Here is a 22,299-nt window from a genome sequence, read left to right on the forward strand (position 1 = left end):
ACTCATGATAGAAAAAGCTATCCAAGTCCAGAGAAAGAACTATGGAGTCTGAATTCAGATCAAAGCATACTCTTTTCTTTCTTTTTTGTTTTTCCTTTCTTTCTTGTGTTTTTTCCCATTTGTTCTGATTCTTCTTTTGCAACATGACTAAGGTGGAAATATGTTTAAAATGATTGTATATGCATAGTCTATGTCAGATTGCATGTCATCTTAAGGAGGGGTGGAAGAGAGGGAGGAGGAAAAATGTGGAAATCAAAATCTTATGAAAATGAATATTAAAAACTAAAAATAATAAAGTTTTAAAAATGAAAATAAAATCTGAGTGTGGCCAATAAAAAAACAGCCTAGACAATATTTTTTAAAGAAATTATCAAGGAAAACTACTCTGAGATCCTAGAACCAGAGGGTAAAATAGATATTGAAAAAATCCATTAATCGTCTCCTGAAAGAGGTGCCAAAGTGAAAACTCCTTTGAATATTATAGCCAAATTCTAGAACTATCAGGTCAAGAAGAAAATACTACAAGCAGCCAGAAAGAAACAACTCAGATATCAATGAGCTACAGTCAGGATTACAGAGGGCTTAGCAGCCTCTACATTAAAGGATCAGAGGGCTTAGAATATATCATTCCAGAAGGTGAAGCAGCTTGGATTAAAACCAAGAATCAACTACTCAGCAAAACTGAGCATAATCTTCCAGGGTAAAAAGATAGACACTCAATGAAACAGGAGACTTTCAACCTTTCCTGATGAAAAGACCAGAACTGAACAGAAAATTTGATCTTCAAATACGAGACTCAAGAGAAGCATAGAAAGATAAACAGGAAAGAAAAAAAAAGCATGGTATTCAATGAGGTTAAACTGTTTACATCCCTACATAGGAAGATGATACTTATAACTCTTGAGAATTGTATTTGTATTAGCATAGTTAAAAGGGATACATTGACAGAGGGTGTGGGTATAAGTTGGCTTTGATGTGATGACAAAAAATAATTAGTGGGGGAAATAATTGTATCGGGAGAAGAGGAAAAGGGGAGGTAGAATTGTGTAAATTACATCCCATGAAGAGGCACAAAGACCTATTATAGTAGAGGGGAAAAAGGAGGTGGTGAGCATTGTTTGAATGTTACTGTCATCTGATTTGACTCAAAGAGACAATAAACACTCACAAAGAGCCAAATACACACTCACTTGGTTAAAGAAATCTATCTTAACCTATAGGGAAATAGGAGGGGAAGGGGAAAAGAAAGTGGGGGGAGGATGATAAAAGGGAAGGCAGATTGAGGGAGGTGGTGGTCAGAAGTGAAACTCTGGTGAGAAGGTACAGGGTGAAAGAAGAGAGAGAGAAGTGTAAATAGGGGAAAATAGGATGGAGGGACATGTATAGTTAGTAGTTATAACTATTAATGCAAATAGGATGAACTCTCCAATAAAATGGAAATGGATAGCAGAATGGATTAAAAACCACAATCCTACAGTTTGTTGTTTACAAGGAATGCATTTGAGTCAGAGAGACCCACACAGAGTTAAGGTAAAAGGCTGGAGCCGAATATATTATGCTTCAGCTAAAGTTAAAAACGGGTAGCAATCCTGATCGCAGACAAAAGAAAAGCAAAAATAGATCTAATTAAAAGAGATAAGGAAGGAAACTATATCCTGCGTAAGGGTACCATAGACAATGAAGTAATATCATTAGTAAACATATGTGCACCAAATGGTGCATCTAGATTCTTAGGGGAGAAGTTAAGTGAGTTACAGGAAGAGATAGACAGCAAAACTATACTGTGGGGGACCTCAACTTCTCCTCTAGAGCTAGATAAATCTAACCACAAAATGAACAAGAAGTTAAAGAGAAGAAGATAATTTTAGAAAAGTTAGATATGATAAATCCCTGGAGAAAACTTAATGGGGATAGGATGGAACATACATTTTTTTTTCCAGTGGCACATGGCACTTACAGAAAAATCAACCATATATTAAGGCATAAAAACATCACATTCAAATGCAGAAAGGCAGAAATATTAAAGGAATCCTTTTCAGATCATGATGCAATAAAAATTACCTGTAATCAAAGGCCATAGAAAAATAGCCTGAAATTAATTGGAAACTAAATAATCTAATCCTAAAGAATGAGTAGGTCAAACAAAAAAAAAACATAGGAACAATCAATAATATCATCAAAGAGAATGGCATCAATGAGACAACATACCAAAATTTATGGGATGCAGTCAAAGCAGTAATTGGTGGATAATTTATATCTCTAAATGTTTACATGATAAAGCAGAACAATGAATTGGATATGAAATTAAAAAGCTAGAAATAGAACCAATTAAAAATCTCCAATTAAACACCAAATTTGAAATTCTGAAAATCAAAGGAGAGATTAATAAAATTGAAAGTAAGAAAACTATTAATCTAATAAATAAAATGAAGAGCTGGTTTTATGAAAAAAATAGATGAACTTTTAGTTAATTTGATTAAAAAAGGAAAGAAGAAAACCAAACTACCAGTATCAAAAATGAAAAGGGTAAATTTATCACCAATGAAGAGGAAATTAAAACAATAATTAGGAGCTATTTTGTCCAACTGTATACCAATAAATTTGACATTCTAAGTGAAATGGATAAATATTTACAAAAATATAAATTGCCCTGACTAATTCTCAACCCCATTTTAGAAAAATAAATTGAATAACCCATCAATGAACTGCCTAAGAAAAAAATCTCCACGGACAGGAGGATTTACAAGTAAATTCTCCCAAACATCTAAAGAACAATTAATTCCAATACTATATAAAGTATTTGGAAAAATAGGTGAAGTAGGAATACTACCAAATTCCATTTATGACATAAATATGGTGCTGATAGCTAAATCAGTGACAGCCAACAAAGAAATCTATAGACCAATTTTCCTAATGAATATCAACATAAAAACTTTCAGTAAAATATGATATTATAGCAATTTATTATCAAGATAATACACTATGACCAGGTGGAATTTATAAGAGGAATGCAGGGCTGGTTCAAAATTAGGAAAACTATTAGTATAATTGACCATATCTATAACAAAACCAATAGAAATCATATGATTTCCTCAACAGATGAAAAAAAAATTGACAAAATACAGCATCCCTTCTATTAAAAACACTAAGGAACATAGGAATAAATGGAGCTTTCCTTAAAATGATAAGTAGTATCTATCTAAAATGATCAGCAAGCATTATCTGTAATTGGGATAAACTAGAAGCCTTGTCAGGCGTGAAACGAGGATGCTCATTATCACCACTCTGATTCAGTATTGGACTAGAAATGTTAGCTTTAGCAATAAGAGAAGAAAAATAAATTGATGGAATTAGAATAGGCAATGAGGAAACAAAACTTTCACTCTTTGCAGATAATATAATGATATACTTAGAGAATTCTAGCGAATGAACCAAAAAAAAAAAAAAAACTATTCAAAATGATTAACAACTTTAGCAAAGTTGCAGGATATAAAATAAACTCACATAAATCATTGGGGAAAATTGGAACACTAATGCATTGTCTGTAAAGTAGTGAACTGATCCAACGATTTTGGAGGCTCAAAGGACAATCAAATTGTGTATACCTTTGATCCAGTGATGCCACTATTAGGTCTGTATGCCAAAGGGGTCATAAAAAGGGAAAAGAAACTACACGTGCAAAAATATTTATAGCAGCCCTTTTCATCATGCCAAAATATTGGAAATTGAGGGGATGCCCATCATTTGGGGGAAGGCTGAACAGCTGTGATATATGAATGTAGTGGAAAACTATTGCGCAATAAGAAATGCTGAATGGGCAGATTTCAGGAAAACCTGGAAACTAGTGCAAAGTAAAATGAGCAGAACCAGGAAAACTTTGTACACAATGTCAGCAACATTGTGTGATGATCAACTATGAATGACTCAGGTCTTCTCAGCAACACAATGATTCAAGGCAAGTACAAAGGACTCATGAAGGAAAATGCTGCCCACATCCAGAAGAAGAACTGATAGGTTCTGAATGAAGTCTGAAGCATACTTTTTTCACTTTATTCTTAATTGTGTTGTTTTTTTTACTTTTGATCTGTTTCTTCTTTCACAACTGTGACTAATATGGAAATATGTTTTACATGATAGCACATGTATAACCTATATCAAATTGCCTACCATCTTCTGAAGAGGGTAGGGAGAAAGGCAGAAAAATTTGGAAATCAAATAAAAATTGTCTTGACATGTAATTAGGGAAAAATACTATTAACCCATCCCCCAAATAAAAATAGTTACTGAAGGAGTCAACTAATCAATCCATCCAAGAATAAGCATTTATTAAGCACCTAGTATGTACCAGGCACTGCGCGAGGCCCTGGAATACAAAGACAAAAGAAAACAACTGCCCTTAAGGAGCTTATATTCATAAGGGAGAAATAACATGCTTACCCATAAGTAAATCTAAAACTCATGCACATAAGTGTGAATCATTTTGGAGTGGGTGACTAGCTACTGGGTAAGAAGGTGAAAAGGATCATGAAAAAAAAAAAAAAGCTTGTGTAAGAAGTGATACTTGAGCTGAGATTTGAAAAGAAGTGGCCAGGCATGAGCCTGAATAAAGGCATGCAAATGTGAGGAAGAAAGCTGAATGTAACCAACAAGGAATAGGCCTGTTTGGCTAGACTACAGAGCATATAATGTGAGAGAAGTCTTGAAAGGTAAGGTGGAGTCAGATTCTGCATTTAAATGTCAAGTATTTGTATTTGATCCTAGAAGCTATGCAGAATCATTGGAATTTTTGGAGTAGAAGAGTGGCATATTTAGACAAGTAATGTAGAATATAATTTTGGCTGATGTGTAGGGGATTGATTGGAAACCAAGTCATAAATCCCTATTTCTATGTTACCAGAATATTGATCCACCAACAGATATACTTAGATTACCTAGGGATTTTTTTTAAGATTCAAAAGTCATTAATAGAATTTTTAAATGTGAATAACTTGCTGTTTAATGAGATGAGGATTGGGCACAGGCTCAGAATGTTTCTATCTTGATTTTAAGCCTAAGCCTTAAGGCTACCTCCTCCATTAAAGTTTTCCGGCCTTCTACTCTCTGACACTGATGATGTTTCCTACCACACATTTCTTTTTTTTTCTTTTTTTTGGGGGGGTAGGGCAATTGGGGTTAAGTCACTGAGCCACCTAGCTGCCCCCTACCACACATTTCGTGTAGCACCTTGTTGGATAGCCAACTTTTACTTTACATTGTCGTCATATTCTTTTGTGCAAACATTGGATCATGAGCTCCTAAGGACAGAGTATATGATCTTTGTCTTTGTTTTCTCAGCTTCTGTCACTGTAATTCATAGACAGGGCAGTGTGATGAATGAAAAATTTGAGACTTAGTTTCTGGGCAATTAACAATTTCATTAATTTTGGTTAGCACATTATTTTTCAAAAACAGGATGGTCATTTGGCTTTTTCTCATAAACCAAAGACTCTTCATGGAGGCCTCTTTATACTTACATACTCTTAGAAGAGTGGGTGTCCCAGGCAGGCCAGAATCAACTCTGATTTGTTAACAATTAATGGAAAAATGAATATTATAATGGAAAGTTGGCCTATTCTAATGAGAGGCTGTGTACATGACTCTGATCATGTCACTCATAGACAAAGAGAGACTCACCTCAAGCCAGACTATTCCCTCCTTGGGCAATTTAGACAAAGGGATCTACCCCCCACCCCAAAAAGTCTGTCTGAATAGAACACAATGGGCCAGAATTTACCTAGATTAGATTGTTTTTACTATTTAATCAGAACTAAACTTCTCCAATTGGGTGGGGGGATTGAGGATAGTGTTAAATCCAATCTCATCATCAGCCATGTTCTTCAGATGCTGGCTGAATAACCTAGAAAGGGTTGATTTCTGAATGAGGAAATAGAAAAGGGAAAATCTAAATCTGAATTAATAATTGGTTACTAATATTAAAATAAATTCAAAAGATAGAACCATTTCACATGTATGTTATCTGCTAGGAGTTTGATTGAAAGAGTGGACATTGGAGTTTGTTTTGCCCTTAACCTTAAAAGATTGGGACATACTGAAAAGACCACTGAATTTGAATTCCTCTGCATCTTAATTTGATCTAAGCTTTACAACTTCTGCCATGAGTCACCTTGAGGAAATTACTTCCTCTTCATGGGCCTTGGCTTCCTCATTTACAAAATGAGGCAGTTGGGCTAGATGAACTCTAAGGTCCTTTCCAGCTCTAAATCCTGTGATCTTTAAATATTAGATGACTGAATACTCAAACTGAAGGATAGTGAGAACATCATTGAAAACTTTCATGCCTGTACTCAAAATTATATTATTTAATCTAATACTAGATTTCTACCTACCATTATTTTAACCTTAATATCTTAACCAAATGTAAAATGACTTGACATGAGGCCTACAAGACCCTCAACTTCTCAGCAAAGAGGTTGTAGTTGAGCTGGAGTGTGAAACTTCAGTGAGAAACCATGGGAACCTTGGTGGTTGTGGCTGAGTTTCATTTTGAGTTATGGAGTAAGAGCCCCCCAACTTAGAGAAATGACAGAGGATGTGAATCCATGGGAACTGAAACTCAGAAATAGTCCCAGAAACCCAAGGCAAAAGGAGATTAGGGAGTATGGTATGAAAGGGTGAGGGGACCTCAACATTTCCCTAAGACAATGTAATTCTTATACTTTCTAAAATCTTCCAAATAATCTTTCCTTAGTCCTTGGGTAATATTTTGAGCCAGAGTTCCTATTATGCCTATCTCCCATCTACAGTATTAGTATAATAATAATAGCATTTATTTAATGTTTGCTATACTAAGTATTCTTACTACATCATACTTATATTATTTACAAATATTATCTCATTTGATCCTTGCAACAACATTGAGAGATAGATACTAATATTATCTCCATTTTACAGTTGAAGAAACTGATGCAGAAAGAGGTTGGTTGACTTGCTCTGGGTCACACAGATAGTATCTGAGGGTGGATTTGAACTCAGGTCTTCCTGACTCCAGATCCAGCACAACCTTGCTGCCATACATATAGTTTTAATTAACAAGTGCTTTGTTCCATGCTTGTCTGCCTCACTGTCATCAGAGCATTCCTTGGGGATCTTGGTGACCCCTTTATTTGTCTATAGGCATGCTTATACATACATATACGTATAGATATGTGTGTACATATGTGTGTATGTGCTTATCTAGGCATCAGTAGAACTTCTGTAACTAGTTCTGGTCAGCTGGTTAGTATGAAGCTCCTTGACAGTGGAAGCATTCAAAGGCTTTACTTGATTCCTATCCTGTCTCTGACTCACTGTACTCATTTTGTTCTTTGGGGATCTTTGTGACTTATTTGTTCAAAGCATCGTGTGTCAGACAATACTACATTGGGTGAGGCTTTGGAGCCTTCTCCCCTCTGATACTGTGAGGCCTCAGTGAAAAGGGCCTTGGTCCTTTGTCTTGCATTTATTCTATTAATCTGGAGGTTGGAACAGTGAGCCTCAAGAATCTTGAAGTCTGAATACAGGATGGGTTTTGCAGCCAGCACAGCACTGATGCCCCAAGGAGCTGTTCAAGAACAGCTTTCAGGACCCAGACCAGGATGGCTAAGACAAAAGACTCCTCAAGTAGTCGTGTTGCAACTGGACATAAACTTAATGGGACAATGTTATAGATACCATGCTAAAGAGTGAGCCTGCTTTCACCAAAGACTAGAGAAACATAGGGGAGAATCCCAGAGAGTTTGTGCAGAAATGTTCATTTTTTTTACTGTATTTTTGAAATAAATATCACTTTTTAAAAACCAATTCACGTAAAATGGCTAAATAGAACTGGGGCTGATGACTGTCACCTATCAGTGAAGTGGCATTGGAGTTACACCTATTGGGTCCTCAGACTGATAGCAGCAGAGAAGAGATATCCAAAAGCCCTCCAAAATACCCTAGAATCTTGAGGGGCAAATGTAGCTGGTTCTTTTTTTTTTATCATTATTTATTTATTTAATATTTTTAGTTTTCAGCATTAATTTTCACAAGAGTTTGAATTACAAAATTTCTCCCCATTTCTACCCTTCCCCCCAGGCCTGGTTCTTGAGCAGTGAATCACATGTTTTGGGTTTTTTTTTTTGTTTTTTTGCTTATTATGAAGCAAATAAAAAATCCAGTTGATAGAGTTCAAGACCTGAAATCAAGAAGACCAGAGTTCAAATTTAGCCTCAGGCATTACTAATTGTCTGATCCTGGGCAAGTCACTTAACCTCCTTAGATAGCCTCCTTAGATGCCTCATTTGTAAAATGGCAATGACAACACCTACTAACCAAGGTTGTTGTGAGGATAAAATAAGATAATCGTAAAGAGCTTCGCAAATTCTAAAGCACTATATAAATGCTAACTTATTATTATCATTATTCTATCTATACCTTCCTTTATAAGTTCTATAAGTCTGTGTTAATCAACTTAATAGTCTCCAGTTATCTACCTGGATGACCTTGAGCAAGCCTCTCTTCATCTCTGGGTCTCAGTTTTCTCCTCTATAAAAGAGCTTGCACTAATTGATCTCTAATGTTTATTTCTGCTCAAAATCCTAATATCTATGAATTCCAGTGGAGGGCAACTTACTGTTTCACCAGGCAAGGTGATCCTATGTTCATGATTCCAATTTTCTATACACCACAATCTTCTATTTCTATGATACTCTTCTTTTGTTTAATTATATAGCCAAATTCTTGAAATGTAAGCATCTCTACTTCATTGCAAAGTTATAATATTATTTTGATGGATTATTCAAACCACACACTTAATCAGCAAGTATTTGGCGTCTACTTTAAAAGAGACAGTGAAGGGACTGTAATACAAGATGTAGTTTCTTTAGGGACTTAAAGGAATTTATAATCAAGTTGAAGGAATGAAATATGTAAAACATATAATGTAGAATATTCCTGGGTGTGTTTACTTGAAAAATTCATTTCCCCTCTATAGGTTTCAGTTTCCTCATTTGTTGTTTGTTGTTCTTTGTCCTTCATTCTTCAAGAGAATGATGTCATGGAGGTGAAGTCATGGCATGCAAGTGAATTGTATTTAAGTGAGGAAGGGCTGTGCAAATTCACCAGCCTCACTTTCTCCTCTGAAGCCATCTTGGTCCAGTGGCTAGACACACATCAAAATGACTAGAGATGGCCCCAGATATGGGGGAGGACATTGGTCCTTAGCAGGTCTCAGTTTGACTGAGGCAATGCCCATTCACTGATTAAGGCTAGGTAAAACAGTGAGGAAAAGAATGGCCTTTTTAACCTAGTACAAAAAAAGAATCAACCTGGGAGGGAAGACTCTCAGGGTTTCTGGCCAAAATAGAAGCAATTCCCATGTACATTCACTCTGAGTCAATCAGTACCCAGACAATAACCAAGTGGGGTTTGGGAAGGAAAGAAGGAAGGAAGGAAGGAAGGAAGGAAGGAAGGAAAAAAGGAAGGAAGGAAGGAAAGAAGGAAGGAAGGAAGGAAGGAAGGAAGGGAAAGAAAAGAGCTCTATTGAGTTGGGTCCCCAGTGGGCCAGCTCCTAGTACTCACAGGGTTGTTGTTTGTCCTGTGTTCTTGAAGAGGACCATGACATAATACAGGTGATGTCATGATATGCAAGTGAATTAGATTTCAGTAAGGGAAGGCTGTACAAATTCACCAGCCTCACTTTCTCCTCCAGAGCCCTCTGGATCGAGGGGCCAGATACAGGATGACTGCAAATGGCCCCTTCCCTCATTTGTACAATGGGAGGGTAGAGGATGGAGTGGTTGTCTGATAAATATATAATCCCTTGTAGCTCTAATATTCATAAACTTCACATTCTTTGTTGAGTGCTAAGTGAGAGTGGTATAGTTAATAAATATTTATATTCAGTCCTGGTCAATGAATTGATGCTAGTGCAACAGTACGCTTGCATACAGGATGAAATTGGGAATTTTCTAGGAGATTTTTATGTAGTTTGGTCTGCCATTGGAATCTTGGGCAAATTTATATTGAAGCCCTCTTATCTGGTAAAAGAAGCAGCTGAGGAATAGGGAGGGGCTGAGGCTTGTTTGTACTGATGGTTGGAAATGTGGTTTTGTAAGAAGTAACTCAGAATAGTGCAAGACCTGACAGTGCAATATTGACATCCTTTCCTGTTGATATCCTTATCTTAAACTTTTCCTCTCCATAAACTTCACCCAAGAAACTGCAGAGGAGCAGTTTAAATACAGTTTTGGAAATGTGAGAATTTTTTCTTCAACAGAAAAATGAACACTTGAGAAATTTTGATCCCTGGCCTTTGTGGCTCAAATCACTAAGTAATCCCCCCCTTTATTCATTCCCATTTCCCTGCTAAAGAAAATTCAGCACATAAAATTTATAAGACAAATAAAATGGAGATCTCTCACCTGCAATTCTTTGCTTTATAAAATGATTCTAGTCCAAGAATTAAAAAATCTTCATAGTATATTTAAATATTTGTTGATAAAAGTTCAGATTACACCTGTCTTCACTATAAGTGTACTATGTTAATGTTAGTCATCATAATTATCATCATCACCCAAAATGAGATTGCCTCTGGAGAGCTTAAAGCATTTTCATGGGTAATCCTCATGAATCTTCATCAAATATTTAGCTGGGTCTAGGATCACTTTAAAGTGGAACTCTTTCCACTTGTGCAGGTCACTGGCCCTTGTCATCATGTACCATTCAATTTCATTACCAGATGTTGAAGGCATCCCTCTTGGTTTTTCAGCATTTTGTGGGTAAGAGTGCAGGTCTTAGGCTGTCTACTGGTTATCTCTTGCTCTTGCTACCTGATTGCTCTGCTCACCATTTTCCGCAGCCATATATAATACCCTTGATGAAATCTTGTACAGTCACTTTCCCTGCATATTGATCTTCATAAAATCCTGATGTAGATATAGTTAAATAGTATTATTATTTCTTCTCCTCCATGATGATATTACATCATGATTTTACAAATTCAGAAAGAGAAACTCTGAGAGCTAAGCAACTTTTCCAAAAATCACAGATAATAGTCCTAAAAGAAGAGTAAACCATATAACCCATGTCTATTTTTTTTAACAACCCAATCATATATTTATAGAGATGAGTAGTTTTCATGTTTCTTTCCCATATGCAGGTTTTCATTAAACTTTTTAAGCAGTGGGATTTCTCTGACTTTTTTTTTCAATTTGACTGCAATTTAATAAAGCAGTGTCCCAATACAAGCTTGTCTATTACTAATTTGCACAATTTGAAAAATATTGAAGTTTTAAGAAAAAAAATGGCAGTTGTATACAGTAATTATAAATTTCAGCAATTGGGGCTATAAAACTGTGTATACCCTTTGACACAGCAATACCTCTACTAGATCTGTATTCCAAAGAAATCAAAGGAAAAGGATATATATATATATATATATATATATATATATATATATATATATAAATATATACATATATATGTGTGTGTGTGTATATATATACATATATATAGCTTTATATATATGTAGTTTTATATATATATATATAGTTATAGTTATAGTTATAGTTATACAAAGCTATTTATAGCAGCTCTTTTTGTGGTAGCAAATAATTTGAAATTGAAAGGATGCCCATCAGTTAAGGAATGACTAGACAAGTTGTGGCATAGGATCATGATTGATACTATTGTTCTATAAGAAATGACAAACAAAATCTGGGAAGAGTTATTGATTGAGGCAAAGTGAAGTGAGCAGAACCAGAGGAACATTACAAACGGTAATCGCAATATTGTAAGGGTGATCAACTCTGAAAGACTTAGCTACTCAGATCGATCCAAGACAATTCCAAAGGACCTACAATGAAAAATGCTATCTACCTCCAGAGAGAGAGAACTGATGGAGGAGGAGCACAGATTAAAGCGTATTCTTTGTGTTTTCTTTATTTTTTGGTAACATGGCTAATACGGAAATGTATTTTAGATGATTTCACATGTAAAATTGATATATTTCTTGCCTTCTCAATAGGTAGTTGAGGGGTGAGAGGGAGGGAGAGAATTTGGAACTTAAAACGTAAAAAAGTGTGTTAAAATTATAAATTTATTTAAAAAATAAATTTTGGCTCTCTGAGCTAGAGTGAAAGAGGTTGTTGAGGCCAATACTCTCACTTTATAGATGAATATACTTCAGTTCTAATAGAGGAACTAACCTGCCACTAGGAAACTAGAGGGAGAGCTGAGAATTAAATCCTTGTCTCAAGACTCTAAGTTCAGTGTTCCTTTTCATTTATTCATTTTTTATATTTTTGTCCAAAACTATAATGTTGTTGTCATTAGTATCAGGAACTCCTCTCCACCTGGATTCCCACCCCCAATTGTTAATCTGGAACTATTTATCAATTTACTGTCTTAGAGAGTTGCTGAATGGATTTGCTAGAACTATGCAAGAGTTACACAACTAATTTGAGTCAGAAGTGGAAAGTGAACCCAGGTCTTTTGGACTTTCAAACTAAATCTTCATGCTACTTCTTCATATTACTTACATCTTAAATAAACTCATAAATTGTAATATTCAGGTATATGATGTTGAAGGATTGTCCATATCTGTTCCTCTTTTTCAGGCCACTTAAAACTAGATAAAACAGAATACAAAGGATACATTTGCCTACACTTTCTTTTCCAAGATGGAGTGGGAGAGCTGTACTCTTAAAACCCCTTGAAGCTCTAGAAGGTTTTCAATATTAAGTTAAAAATAAAATCCAAATGTTTACCTTTGTAGATGCTACCACAATAACATGCTATGGAACACAATTGAAATAAATAAACATTTGTTAATCACTTATTATGTGGCAGGTGCTAAGTTTATCAGTAGGGTTAATCTAAAATAAAATAGGAATTTTTAAATCTAGTAGTGGGGTAGGGTACTTACAGAAATAATTATGATACAAGTTAGAATGACTTAAGTACTTGGGGTAGGTCAGAGGAGCTTTAGAATCTCAGAGAGTTAGGGATCCCCTCTACTTTGAATGCTGAAGGGAAGATTTCATTAAGAAGACAACCCAAAGGGAGGGAAAGCTTTCTGAAGAAGGCAATCGTAGGAGTTATACTTTGAAAGGACCTTGTTGTCTGACCTTTATTTCCAAGAGGACCAATAACTTCATGGGGTGGTAACTTGCTCTTAAATTGTTCTCCAATTATGCCTGTCCAAGGGAGAATTGCACAAAGTCATCAGTCTCACTCTCTCTTCTGGAGTCATCCAAGTCCAGTGGCAAGGCAAAAGTCAGGATGACTGGCAAAGGCCCAGGATGCAGTGGATGACCTTGGTATCATTGATGTCTGACCAGATTCTAAGCACTCCACAGCACCTGCTTCACTTGCCTTCATGGTTATTGGAACAAATTGTTCTTATCTGCCCATTCCACTCTGGGAAGTCTTCACATGCTTACGGTAGGCATCCCCCTATCTCAACAAAGGGTGTGAAGCCTGTCTGTTACCCTCTACCTGGTTTGGCCTTTCTGATGATAGGGTTGTACTGGGGGATAGCTTTTGCACATTCTAAAACTTCTTAGATGTATGGGATCTTCAGGGAGGACTAGCACTTCTGGTGTGAGGGCTTACCAAACTCTTTTCAGGGCTGCTCATCCACCTTTGGTGTCCACCTTCACCCAGTTCTCATCAGAAGGGAACTCAGACGTTATTTAGTCTAGCTACCTCCTTTTACAGATGAGTAAACTGAGGCTCATAAAATATAACCTAACTCAAGTTACATGTGTAGTAACAGAATTAGGATTGTACTAATAGAATTAGGATTGAAACTCAGATTCTTCCAACATTCTCCATGATACTGCATTTTGTGAGTTATAGTGGGACATGGAAGATGAGAGACAAAGAAATATTTGTGGAGGCACTAGAGTGAATGATGAGATCATGAAATGGCTAGTGGTATATTTTCATTGGGTGCACAAAAAGCATTGATGTGAAGCAAAAGCTAGAGAGATAAAGCGCAGACAGTCCATGTGTTAACCATGAAGGCCAGTTTAGAAGTTTAAATCTTCTCTTTTAGGCATGGGGCCACTTTTTGAACAGAGAAGTGATTTGATCAGACTTGTACACTAGAAAACTTATTTTGTACTTGTTTAAATGTTAAACTATAAAGTAGATAAGATGAACATAGGGAGATCAGTTAGAAGCCATCATGGGCACATTCTTCTTAACCCTTTACAATTCTTCTTTCAACCTTATCATGCAACCAAAACTGCCCTCTCTAAAGTTACCAATGATCTCTTAGTTGTCAAATCCCAAGACTTTTCTCATTTCTCATTCTCTTCAATTTCTCTGGAGCCTTCGGCAACTGTTCACTCTCTCCTCCTTGAAACTCTCTTCTCTCTAGGTTTTTACCATTATCTCCTGGTTCTCCTCCTATCTATCTGACTATTCCTTCTCTGTCTCCTTTGCTGGATCCTCCTCCAGATCACTCCATGATCTCATTGGCACCCATGGATTTAATCACCCTCTCTATGGTGACAATTCTCAAGTCTGCCTAATTTTGCTCCAATCTTTCTGCTGACTTCCAATCTCACATCTCCAATTGACTTTAAGATACTTCATTTGGATGTCCAATAGACATCTTGAACTCAGTATGTCTGAAACGGAACTAATTACTTCTTCTCTTACCTCCTTCCTTCTTTTCCTACCTCCCAAATTCCCTGTTACTATGGAGAGTCAAGTCACAGTCTCTCAGGCTTACAAGCTAGGAGTTATCCTTGACTCTTCACTATTGCTCAGCTCCCATATCCAATCTGTTGCCAGGGCCTGTGGATTTTACTTTTACAACATCTCACAAATAATCCCCTTTTCTCCTCTGACACTGCCACTACTCTAGTGCATGCCCTCATCCCCTCACACCTTGATGACTACAATAGCTTGCTGGTGGATCTGTATTCCTCAAGTCTCTCCTCACTCTCTAGTCTATTCTCCATTAAGTGGCCAAAGTGATTTTCCTGAAATATAAATCTGACCCTCTCTCTCTCTGTCTCTCTCTGTCTCTCTCTGTCTCTGTCTCTCTCTGTCTCTGTCTCTCTCTCTCTCTCTCTCTCTCTCTCTCTCTCTCTCTCTCTCTCCCCCTCTCCCTCTCTCTCCTTCTCTCTCTCTCTCACACACACACACACCACCCTCAATAAACTCCAGTGGCTCCATATCACCTGCAGGATCAAATGCAACCTTCTCCATTTGGCATCTAGAGCCCTTAATAATTTAGTTCCCTTTTTAATTTTCCAATCTTATACCTTACTCAGGACCATATACTATTCCATCCAGAGACCCGGGCCTCCTGTCTGTTTCATGAACATTTCATATCTCAGCTCCAGACATTATCTCTGCTTGGACCTCCATGCCTTGAATTCTCTCCTTTCTCATCTCTACCTAGGCTTCACTGGCTTCCTTTAAGTCTCATCTAAAATTTCACTTCCTACAGGAAGCCTTTCTAAATACATCTAAGTTCTCTTGCTTTTCCTTCATTAATTATTTTCCCATTTATTCTGCATATTTCTTATTTATAAATCTTTGTTGTCTTTCCCATTAAGCTGTCTTCAAGGAACTCACAACTTAATAGGAAAGACAACAAACCAAGATTTATGAGACATTAATTAATGTATATTGATTGATTGGTTAAAGCACATTTATGTCCTTATCTATCTTAAAATAAATATTTATGATAAAAATGCTTGTTATTTACATTGAATCCTAATGGGTGTGCTGATTGGCATACACGAGGAGTGCACTAAATTCAGGTTTTCATTTGTCTGGTCATGGGTCACAATATCACCTATGTTTTCAAGCCTCAACTTTATTTCCCCTAGTCTCAATTAGCACATGGATTGCTTTGGGAATGAGGCCTAACTTGGGGAATAAAATATATTCAATTTGGGGTTTGTTGACTTTGAGGTTTTGGCAGAATATTCAGGTAGAGCTGTCCAGAAAGTACTAGAAAATATGAAACTGAAGCTCAAGAAAGAAATTGGGCCTGAAGATAGAGATTTGGGAATTTTCCCCACATGGAAATGACAACTAAAGGCATAGGAGCAGATGAAGTTACCCAAGGAAAGAATGTGGAAAGAGAAGAAAGCCAAGGACGAAATCTTGGAATAATTTAATATGTTTCTAAAGATAGTCTTCCTGTGGGTACTCATAGATTATACTTGAAGACAATACTATAAATGTTGAAGGATGTGGTATTAGTAAAACGATCTTTTCTATCCCTAATGTTTCTAGTTAATGATAAAGATCAGCATTTTGGCACTACAGTTAAAAAATAGAATCTAGTATTACCTTTTGGAAGGGAGGGCCTCTTTCAGCAATTTTTTTAAGTAAAAGAAGTTGTTTAAAGTAAGTAATATATGTGAGTATCAATAATGATCAATTAATCAATCAAAATTTAGTAGGTGCTTATTATGCGTTGAGCACTAGAGATACAAAGACAAACATAAAAAACAAAAAACGAGAGTCCCTGCTTGCAAGGAGATTAGATTTTATAGTAATGCTAGCTGGTTCTTTTAGTATGTATTAAAAATAGAAAGTATTTCATCCACAACAACTCTGTCAAAAAGAGGAGACATGACAAATATTAATCACCTTTTTATATATGGGGGAAATCTGAGCCTCAGAGAGATTGATTTTCTTTCTTACAGAACATGGTTGGTGGATAGCAAAGCAGAGAAGAGCAGGAGATGATGATCAGCTGAATCAATTACTAATGTTCCTTTCACCACCAACAAGCATTTATTATATTAACCTCCTACTATAGTGCTAGGCACTTTGCTAAATGCCGGAGATACTAAGACAAAACAGGAAGCTATTCATGCTCTCAAGGAATCTATATCAATGGTCATGCTCATGATCAAAGGTAGAATCATAGAACCAAAATATGTCAAGGCTTGAAAGGACTTCATTTCAACCTCATATTTTTTACTCATGAGGAAACTAAAGAACAGATAAAGAAAAAAATTGCTTAAGTATCTTTGGTCACTTGATAATAGAGTAGGGCTGACAATAGAGGTTTTTAATTTCCAGTCTACACATAATCTTTTTATACCTATGCATACACATACATACATATATACATATATACATATATATATATATATATGTAGGTATACACACAGATATATACATATATACATATATATACACACATATGCTTTTTCAAATCTGAACTAATGTCATTTGTGTTCATAGTTGCTACTTTAAAATATAGAAGAAAAATGTCTTGGAAGGACAAAGTCTCTGCAAGGTCCCCATTGAGGATTCCACCTACAAAGTGTGTTTTCTGACCTTTGAGTCATATTGCAAAGGCGATCAGTTCAATCAAGCTTTTGAAACAGGAGGATAATTCAATAGTAATTATTTCTCTCCACATGGGCACCCAGAGGCTACGGTGATGAGCATATCCTCTAAGTCATAAAAGATACAAATAAAAATAATTATGAAATTACCATTTTTAGAGATAACGATGTATGCATAAATAATGAATAGGCTGCATTTCCATATATAAAGACATTTGGACATTTTAATGGGAACTATTAATGGCTTTTTTTTGGGACAGACAAGAAAAAGAAGCTGTCTGTTCATCCAAAATTTGAAAAATAATAAATATTTACTATTTTTAAATAAGGGAATGCAACTAAAATACTCCTTTTGGGTATAATCCCTTCCCTTCATACTCTTTTGAAATTATCAATTTTTAAAATGAATAGCATCACTTACTATTAAGGGATATTTATGTAGTTTTACCTATTTCTTTTAATTTAATTTAAAGAACATTTATTAATCACTTGCTACATCCCATGCACCAATCAGGCAGTAGAGATAGAAAGACAAGACAATGAAATAGCACCTGCCCTCAAAGAGCCTATAATCTAAGGGAGATACATGTGGCTACCTGTGGATACAGGTGGCTAGGTAGAGTAGATAGTGTTGGATTTCGAATCAGAAAGCCTGCATTAAAATATTTCTTGAAACACTATATGACCTTGGACAACTCACTTAAGGTTCTGCTCAGAGAATTGCTTAATTTCTTAGCCTCAGTTTCTCCTAAAATATTTCCTATAAAAATAGGGATAATAGTAGCAAGCACCTCACAGGATTGTTGAGGATCAAATAAAAGAATATTTGCATAGAACTTTGCAAACTTTAAGGTGATATATGTACTTGCTATTAATGTTACCTATTATTTTTAAGTGGGCAGCTAGGTGGCACACTGGGTGGTATGTTAGTGAGTTCAAGTCTGGCCTCAGACACTTACTAGCTGTGTGGCCCTGGGCAAGTCACTTAACCCCATTTACCTCAGTTCCTCATTTGTAAAATGAGCTGGAGAAGGAAATGGTAAACCACTCCACTATTTCAGCCAAGAAAACCCCAAAAGGTGTCGCAAAGAGTCGAACATGACTAAAATGACTAAATAACAACACAAAATAAATGAAAATTAATACAAAATAATATAAAGAAGGAAAGCATATTAATAACTGGGAGATTAGGAAAGGTCTTGTAGGAAAGGTTTTTCTGAGAGCATCCCACTCATCATTTCTCATAGCCCAATAGTATTCCATCATAGTCATACACCATGACACCTGAACAAGACATTTTGAGGACAATAGAGACTACGTGATAGAGAAAAATATAGTTTGCAAAAGTAAGCAGGAAATAGATTTCAGAGCACTGTACTTTAAATAACAGTAAGAAATTTTCTTTTTTATTCAAGAAATGATAGAGAACTACTAAAGATTTTTTTTAGTTGAGGTAGGAGTGAAATATTTAGAAATACGTTTTAGGAATATTAATTTAGTAGCTCTGAGGAAGATTGGGTAGAAAGTGAAAATATTATAGACACAGAGAACAGTTAGGACGTTATTGAATAAGTATAGGTAATGAGTGATGAGGGCCTGATCTTGGGCAGAAGCCCTGTGAGTAAAAAGAAGGGAAGGGTTAGAAGAGGCATTGTACAGGTAGGGTCAACGAGACTTAATAAAGATATGGCATAAAGGAAGATGAAGAGTCGAGGGCCTTTGACACATGGGTTGGTTAGGCTGGCATCTCTCTCATATTTACCACCACCACCTCTCCTCACCTTTAAAACTACTGTCATCCCTGTTGCTTACAGGATGAGTTTCCTGAAGAGCTTTCCACCAACAAGACAGGAAATTTGGATATGGTGGTAGCAAAATAGCACGGGGATAGTGCTAGACAGCAAAAGCCTAGACACCCAGCTTCCTTTACATCTCTGAAAGCTGCCCTTTCTGGGTACATGGCTTTGTATCATATCTGTCCCTAGATAAGGGCACTTATAATTTACATACTATCTCCAAAGGACTAAAAGCCCACTCTGGAGAAAACATTTTTTTATGGTGAATGCTCAGTTTGGAGAGGATGAACCAAAATAACCAAAAGAAACTCCTATCACAGAAGGGGAGGGAGATGGCAGTGATTAAGATATCGAACAATCGCCAAGTTTGGGTTTGTTCCTAATGCTAAAATCAGCATTGGGTAAGCACAGTTTGTTGCAATGTGTGAATGTCAGTCTTTACAGCTAGACCCTGAAGATGAAAATCCAGGTGTTTATGATGGAGAAGAGTGTGATATGGAAGCATATGGACATAGAAAGATGAACACCCCCACATTTTATATCAGTGAAGAATTACATCACTTGGCATCCAAGGACAAGCAGCATTGGAGCCATTAGAAGGAATGTTTGCTCGGTCTGTGAGTAACCAATATCACATAACTAAGAGTATGGACAAAGGACCCAGGAAGGAATTATTAACAAGGGATGGAGATGGATACCATGCCAGCTGTTACAGGACAGTTTGAAAATGGGTGATCACTAAAAGTAACATGCTGATATAATGTGCCACAAGTTACTGAAGGAGAGAACTTCATAATTTTTCAGTAGTAGAGAAACATCAGTTTTCTTTCTCCAAAATTAACCTGATCCAGTTCTTTCTTCACATAGACTGTCCTGAGACCATTTAAGTAACCACCAATGGCAGTGGCTTATGTTCTTAATTGACACAAGTGGATGAATTCGTCCAAGAGGACATGTGTAGACTCAACAGACTATATGCATGTATAATAACCTGGGTCTGTAATTCTTCTCGTCATAATATATGCGTCTTTTATGAGGCAACAGGCCCACAGGGGTCAGAACATAGACAAATCAGAGGTAGAGAAATGAATTCATTTGCATCCTGAATATGCCATTTATACAGGGTGTCCCAAAAGTCTTAGTGAAGTTTTAAGCTAGACAAACTTAAAGCTATGTATGAAGTCAAGCACAACACATACTCCTTGGCAGAGGAGATTAGGAGGTCACAAAGTCTTATCTCTCTGTCTCTGCCCCTTTGTACTTGGTATCAATCAGTTAACTATCCATAGGGGACATTTATAAAAAAAAATGTGAGTCCTGATTAGCACATTCCTGCATCTATGAGCAGCCTAATTAACTACACTAACATGTCCCACTGACCTCCATTAACATAAAATGGGAACTTCTAATAAGCCTTTCCTATTTTTACAATGTTTACTTTATGCTGAAAAATGAATAATGCCAGTATGTTGTGACAAATTGGCCTCAAAAGCTGTATCCTCTTTGGTTCCTATGCAGATTTAGAGAACCAGAAATGAGATTCTCAAAGTACTAAAGGAGACATGCTTTTTATGCCTTTGTAGCCGCTAAATAAATAAACTTGAATTTTATTTTATTTTTTTTATTTTTAAGAGCCAAAGGTGGGGTGAGGAGGATGGCTAGCTTTCCAGTCAGGTCTTAATAATGTGGGACTGGAGGCCAAGAAAGAGACCAAGGTTAGACCTTTAGCTCTGATACTTCTCTTCATAGAGTTTAAAATTAAGCCCATGGAAATGGAAGAGATTACAAGTAAAGTATAGAGGCAGAAAAAAAAAACCCAACCATACTACAGAATCCCAAGAAATAACACTTTTAGTGGATGAGAAGAGTAATGATGGAGCAAAGGAGACTGGGAAAGGAGTGGCCAGAGAGGAAGGAGGAGAACGAAGAGAGAGCAGAGTCACAAAAGAGCTCACAAGGTTTCCACCTGATAGCCGGGTTTCTGAGTGTTAGGTTGTTGTTTGTCCTTCATTTTTTTCTTTTCTTTTTTCCCCCATGAATCATATTGTACAAAAAAAACATAGATGAAAAAATAAATAAATAAAAATAACCTCAAGAAAAATGAAGTGAAAAAAGTAAGCTTCAAACTATTTTCAGACATCATTAGTTCTGTCTCTGGGATGGATAGCATTTTTTATCATAAGTCCTTCAGAGTTGTCTTGGACCATTGAATTGCAGAGAACAGCTAAGTCATTCACAACTGATCATCTCACAATATTACTGTTACTTTGTGCACAGTGCATTTCACTTTGCATCAGCTCTTGCAAATCTCTCCCGGCTTTTCTGAGAGTATCCCACTGACCATTTCCCATAGCACAATAGTATTCCATCACAATTATATACCATGAATCATTCAGCCATTCCCCAATTGATGGGCAACCTCTCAATTTCCAATTCTTTGCCCTCAGAAAAGAGCTGTTACGAATATTTTTGTATATATAGGCCCTTTTCCTTTTTTTTTTTTTTTACCTCTTTTGGGATACAGACCTAATAGTGGTATTGCTAGGTCAAAAGGTATGCATGCTTTTAAAGCCCTTTGAGCATAGTTCCAAATTGCTCTACAGAATGGTTGAATCAGTTCACAACTCCTCCAGCATTGCATTAATTCTCCCCTTTCCCCACATCCCCTCCATGATTTGTCATTTTTCCTTTTCTGTCCTATTAACCAATCTAATAGTTATGAGGTAGTATCTCAGAATTGTTTTAATTAGCATTTCTCTAATCAGTAGTAAGTTAGAGCATTTTTTCATATGACTATAGATGGCTTTGATTACTTCATCTGAAAAACCGTTCATATCTTTGGATCATTTATCAACTGGGAAATGGCTCTTTTTAAATAATTTGACTGAATTCTCTACATGTTGGAGAAACTTCATCAGAGAAACTTGCTTCAATTTTTTTTTCACAGTTACTATTGCTAACTATATTTCCCTCCATCCTATTTCCCGCCTGTTTATTTTATTCTATCTCTCCTTTCACCCTATCCCTCCTCAAGTGTTTTGCTTTTGACTGTCCCCTCCCCCAATCTGCCCTCCTTTTATCACCCTCTCATTTTCTTTTAACCCCTTCCCCTCCTACTTTCCTGTAGGGTAAGATAGAATTCTATACCC

This window comes from Trichosurus vulpecula, chromosome 3, assembly GCF_011100635.1.
Source record: "Trichosurus vulpecula isolate mTriVul1 chromosome 3, mTriVul1.pri, whole genome shotgun sequence".
Lineage (NCBI taxonomy): Eukaryota > Metazoa > Chordata > Mammalia > Diprotodontia > Phalangeridae > Trichosurus > Trichosurus vulpecula.